This window comes from Danio aesculapii, chromosome 15 (genome assembly GCF_903798145.1).
Source record: "Danio aesculapii chromosome 15, fDanAes4.1, whole genome shotgun sequence".
In the NCBI taxonomy this organism is placed as follows: Eukaryota; Metazoa; Chordata; class Actinopteri; order Cypriniformes; family Danionidae; genus Danio; species Danio aesculapii.
The window spans coordinates 31743342-31750118 of NC_079449.1; positions in this window are offsets into that span (position 1 = coordinate 31743342).

The following is a 6777-nucleotide window of genomic DNA, read 5'->3' on the forward strand; positions in this document are numbered from 1 at the left end:
ACCTGGGCCTGCTGGGAACTAATAAGTTAACTTAATTCCTTAATGTTGCCCCAACACAAATTAATTGTGTGGAACCCAGCACTTAAGCCTCACCAAAATGGCTTCGCGGATGGCCGCCTCGGTGGGGAGCTACCCAGTTTTGCACTGTTTTTGTTAGTTTGTCCTGTCTTATGTTTATCAAACACAATCAGTTACACCAGGGGCGAGCTGCTGAACATTTGGCAGTGCACACCAACTAATCACGAACCGGACTTTGATTTCTCTGGCGTTTTGTGGAACATTGTCGTTGACGGAGCAGCTGCACTGTGGAAACGCTACAAGACGCGCAGGCGTGGGAAGCGAGCCAGCGCGCTCGTCAGGCTGAGACAGCGCAGCTTCAGAACGGAATCCGCTCACTTCCTAACAAAATGCACAAACTACTTCTGCTCACACGCAACAACAAGAAATCTGCTGCGCTGTGTTTCACAGAAACCTGGCTAAATGAAGCTATTCCGGACAGTGCATTACACCTACTGGACTATCAGCTGTACAGAGCAGATCGCGATACGGAGTCAACGGGCAAAACGCGCGGTGGTGGGACATGCTTTTATATCAACAGAAGGTGGTGTACGGATGTAACTGTGTTAAAGAAGATGTGCTGTCCTGATGTGGAAGTGCTTTTCATCCACTGTAAGCCGTTTTATTCACCGCGAGAGTTTTCTTCGTTCATTCTCATCTGTTTACAGTGTGGAAAGGCCTGAAAGACATCACTAACTACAAGACATCATTCCCCAGCATTGACAGCAATAAACATCTTGCAAACAAATATGTTCTACTGTAGATTTGCAAAAGACCCCTCCATCAAGCTCTGTGAGTTTGTGGATGACACTACTGTTATCGGCCTCATCCGGAACAGTGACGAGTCTCCATAAAAACAGGAGGTGGAGCGGCTGGCTTTATGGTGCAGACACAACAACCTGGAGCTGAACACACTCAAAACAGTGGAGATGAAAGTGGACTTCAGGAGAAACCCGCCTGCACTCCCCCCACTCCCCATCATGAACAGCACTGTGGCTGCAGTAGAGTCATTTAGGTTCCTGGGCACCACCATCTCTTAGGATCTGAAGTGGGACATTCACATAGACTCTATTGTGAAGAAAGCCCAGCAGGGACTGTACTTCCTTCATCAGCTGAGGAAGTTGAACCTGCCACAAGAGCTGCTTGTACAGTTCTACTCAGCTGTCATCCAATCCATCCTCTGCACTTCAATCACCATCTGGTTCAGCTCAGTTGCCAAAACTGACCTCCGTAGACTACAGCGAATAGTCCGGACTGCTGAGTGAATCACTGGCACTACCCTTCCTACACTTCAAGAACTGTACTCTTTCAGAGTGAGTAAAAGGGCTCACAAAATCACTCTGGACGCCTCACACCCAGCACACTACCTGGTCGCACTGTTACCGTCTGGTCGGCGCTTCAGAGCACCAAGTACAAAAACAGCCGGACACAGGAATAGTTTCTTTCCTCAGGCCATCTACCTCATGAACAGTTATATATTCCTCTACTGTGCAAGAAATATGCAATACTTTCTCATACGCCCTTGTACACAGCACCTTATAACCTGTATGTTTATAACAAATCTGTACATACAGCTCAACATCCAGATCTTTTTGACTAACTGCATCTTTGTTTAACATTTAATGTTTATCATCTGTTTTTACATTTATTGTGTTGTCACGTCACTTTATCTACGCTGGAAGCTTCTGTAGCTAAAACAAATTCCTTGTGTGTGTGAAGCACACTTGGCAATAAAACAGATTCTGATTTTCTACAGTGTTATTTTCGAAGCACTACTTGATGAAGGTTTGGAACCTTTACATTTGTTTAGTTTTTGAATGTGTGGAGCTCCAGAGTCACATGATTGCAGCTTTGTTACATCATAAGTGTTTCAAAACGCTGCAAAACTCCAGTGGTTCTCCGCTGGGGATGATCAATGTGATCCCATGATTCATGCAGGTTTATTAAGGCTCTGTATGAACACAGGTATTTTCAAAGCTGCAGGTTTTCTAGGTCTTCTTGAAGTTTATCTACACACAATTGCAGTATCATGTGAATAAAACCAGAACTTTTTCAAAAGTCCTGCCAAGGTGAAGGTTTTGAGCTCAATAGCAGTGTAGCTGGTGAAACCTGGAATTTTGCCTCATGATGTCAGTGTTTGTGCCGTCACATATTTTGACATCTGATTGAGCCACTTTTGCAGGCTTCTGATTGCCAAACATATGCCTTTATGCTTAGGGTTATATCACCCCCTGTTGGTTTGTTATGTTTTGGATTGCATATTTTTGCATTTTCTTTGATTTTTGTTTTAAAACAAAAGGTGGAAGAAATCAGTTTATAAAAAGAGCCTGTCTATGTGTTGACGGCCTGAGATTGCCACGCTGGAGATAACTGTAAAATTGCTGTCTTTGGTTGTCAAACTCCAGTCCCAGAGGGCACAATTTAGCTTCAACCTTAATTAAACACACCTGATCCTTCAGTCGTTCAGGCTTAAAACCTATACGTAAGTTGTTGTAGCAGGGTTAGCACTAATCTCTGCAGGACTGTAGTCCTCTAGGAACTGGAGTTGACATCCCTAGTTTAAGTTTATACCTGATAGGCTTTGCAAATTTCAAAGACATTTGTATAATTAAAAAATAATAACAGTCAGCAGTTTTTACTCTTCAAAATTTTCAAAAAAGAGTTTTGATCATTTTCCTAGTTAAAGCTTGAGTCTTCTGTAGTTACACCGTGTAATAAAACTGACAGAAAATTTAAAATGACTATTTTCTAGGGCAATATTGCGAGGAACTATACTTTCATTTTGGCGCAATAGTCAAGAAATGCTGCTGCTGTACTATGCCGGCACCAGGCGGAGTGATATTACACGGATAATATGTTATCAAAATTATTTTTTGAAAATTTTGAACAAAATGCTGATAGTTAAATCAATTTAATTCATTGTGTGACGCTAAGCTAAAATTGAAGATTAGCTGAATTATAGCTTTTAATGGTACCTATTATATTCATTTTTTTCCCTTAGCCCTTCCCCTTACCCCTCCTTTTGCGCATTCCTGTAAAGGGGTAGGGGTGTCCCAGTTCCCTTTAGCTTGAATGCTAAGGGGAAGGGGTAGATACACCTTCGAATGGAGATTTTTCAGGACCACACTCAAAACCAAGGGGTACGAAAATTTCAAAGGCAGGATAGCTGCACCAGGAAGTCAGGAGATCCACAATACAAATTAGTTTTTTTTTGTCATTATTATGTATTTTTACAACAAACAAGCACATGTTTTAATACATTCATAATCGTGTTCATGTTTTACTGTCACGCTAAAATAAAAACCGCTAAATTTCGCTATCTATAATCCATAATGATTACACCTGTACTGCAGTCCCACACCATTCTGACTCTCGATGACACTCGAATACCCTGTCAGAAAAGTCTAGTTGGTGAAAATGAGATTTTTACAGTGTCTGCTATAATGTTTATGTTGTTTTCTTGTGTTTACGATGATGAATATGGCCACTGTGTAAATGCGCAGTACAGTTACAAGCTTATTGCCTCATTATATTATTATGTTAACATAATGTCGTTTTCTTCGGTGATCTCATGAAGATAAATGCGAAAAAATAGCACAACTGGAATAACTACAGCAGTCGCCATCGTCTGATCTCATGTAAAGTATGAGATCGCGGTGACATGATGACGTGTGCAGGTGCTGTAGTGCTGTCCCATTTCTTAGGGGTAAATTTTGAAGCCCTTCCCCTTCACACTCAGTTTTTAGAGCCAAGGGGAAGGGGTACAAAAATAGAATTGGGATTGGGCCTAAATCTTAGATGTCTCTAGAATATGCAAAGTTTTAAGATTTTTATTTATTTTGTTTATTTTTGTTTGTTTATTTATTTATTTATTTATTTATTTATTTATTTAATTAATAACCAAAAACTGCATGTTTCTTTAAATGCAAATGAGCTGCAGTTCCTGAATCCCTTTGCAGGTGAAGATGTAGTTTTAACCATTCTCAGCTGAATTGTGATTTGACTCGAAAACTCTCAAAACAAAATATTTGATTGTTTCATCATGCCTATAACATTGCAAATCTTTAATTCGCCATGAAAGTTTATCATTACTGCTCTTTTTAAAGTCAACTTGACTCGTGATATTCTATTTTCTGAGCACAAATTGCTGAACAAAGAGGAATCAATCTATTAGACACATGTCCTGTGAGTATTCCACATACCCTCACCTGCCACTGTTAGGTACACCTTTTCAACAGCTTGTTAACGCAAATTTCTAATCAGCCAATCACATGGCAGCAACTCATTTAGGCATGTAGACATGGTCAAGACGATCTGCTGCAGTTCAAACCGAGCATTAGAATGGGGAAGAAAGGTGATTTAAGTGACTTTAAACGTGACATGGTTGTTGGTGCTAGTCATGCTGGTCTAAGTATTTCAGAAACTGCTGATCTACTGGGATTTTCATGCACAACCATCTATAGGGTTTACAGAAAATGGTCAGAAAAAGAGAAAATATGCAGTGAAAATTTTGCTATGACATTCGGATGGTAGGGTCAGAATTTGGCATCAGCAACATGAAAGCATGGATCCATCCTGCCTTGTATCAGCGGTTCAGGCTGGTGGTGGTGGTTTAATGGTGTGGAGATACTTTCTTGGCACACTTTGGGCCCATTAGTACCCATTGAGCATTGTGTCAATGCCTCAGCCTACCTGAGTATTGTTGCTGTCCATGTCCATCCCTTTATGACCACAGTGTACCCATCCTCTGATGGCTACTTCCAGCAGGATAGCATGTCATAAAGTGTGTATCATCTCAGACTGGTTTCTTGAACATGACAATGAGTTCACTGTACAAAAATGGCCGCCACAGTCACCAGATCTCAATCCAAAAGAGCACCTTTGGGATGTGGTGGAGATTCGCATCATGGATGTGCAGCTGACAAATCTGTAGCAACTGCGTGATGCTATCATGTCAATATGGACCAAAATCTCTGAGTAACATTTCCAGTACCTTGTTGAATCTACTGTACTGTATGCCACAAAGAGTTAAGGCAGTTCTGAAGGGGGTCTAACCTGGTACTAGTAAGGTGTACCTAATAAAGTGGCTGCTGAGTGTATAAACTGTCAAATACACACAAGATTATATAGCAAACACACAAAAGGTTCACGTAGTTTTGTTGTATGTAAACTGCTAGGAAAGTAATAATAAGTTTATGTTAAAGCTGTTTAAAATGCCAGCAGAGTAAAAGAAAGAAAGTAACGCTGTTTGTTTTGTTTATATGAATTAAACTACAGAAGAAATGCAGCAATAATAATGCAGTAATAGCTCACTGATAGATTTTCTTTACATGAATGCAGTTTTTGCTTACAGTAGAGTGAAATCTGGATCTGCAGATTTTGGCACTACTTCAGATTTTTGCAGATTATATTAAAAGAAGTGGGTGATTTTACCCTTATATTCCAAACATCATGGACATAAATGTGAATAACATGTATAATAAGCCTTTGAGATATTCTGTTTATATAAGACACTGAGCAGCTGCAGTTCCCCATTTTATTCAAATCAGCTCTATTCAAAATGGAAGACGATATGGGTGCAACAACATCTGAGGATACCGTAGTTACATGTACAGTTTATGAGTCATTTCATGTGTTCTTATGTAACGTAATTCAACAATCCCTGACGATCCTTTCCCATATGCCTACATACTGGCCTTGTTGCTTTAGAGTGTGGTTCAAAGTAACAGTATGACTACTACAGGATCCATTCAACAGCAGAGCTCGGTTACCATAGTTACTGTTAAACTGCATATCATATAATGTCATTCTTGTGAAGGGCTACTGTAGAAAAAAATAATGCAATAACATATTTCCAGTGCAGACGGCCTATTTAAACAGAGAACAACTGATAGTGACAACCTGAAAACAAGAGAATGGAAGAAAAAATACACATTGTACAACTTAATAATAGAATGAAGTAAGGCCATCATGAACCTGTTCTCTGGGACAGAAATTATGTTTTTAGACATTTAATTAAGGAGTAGGCTTTAAGCAATCCTGGCTTATTTTTCATATGTGCCCCTGTATACATTTCTGGAGAGCACAAAATACGTATCAGGAGATACGTGTGTTTTTTTTTTTTTGCAGTTTTTTATCATCAGAGGTAAACGTACCACCTTCTGCACGTACTGGTAGGCTCAAAAGACTGTTATCATCCATCCACATACTTAATCAGCTATAGATCATATACAGCTGCAGCCAGAAGTTAACAAGAATTATTAATATTATTTATTCAATTTCCCATTAATTGTATTTAACGTCTACCCCTGCGCCAACCCTAAACCCTTGATCTGGAGTCTTCTCTATTGGTATAGCTGATTACCCAGGTGGATGGATGATAATAGCCTTCTTAGCCTACCAGTAGGCACAGAAGACCCCTACCGGCCCATATCTAGCAGCTCATAACTACTGATAACGCCCATTCAACCGATAAAATTTCAAAGCAGGTGCACAAGTCCTTGTACGATGTATGTGGTGAGCTACTAGGTGAGCTACACACAGAGATAAGCGGTCAGTTGGTAGCGCAAAAAGCAATAAAATCCATTGGTGGTGTCACACCGTCCTGTAGCCTTTGTTTTAAAGACTACATAATTCGCGCTCGCCAGAAATGTATACAGGGCTACATTTTCTCAATGAGCCTGTGTTGGCTTAAAGTGACAGTTCATCCAATTATGAAAA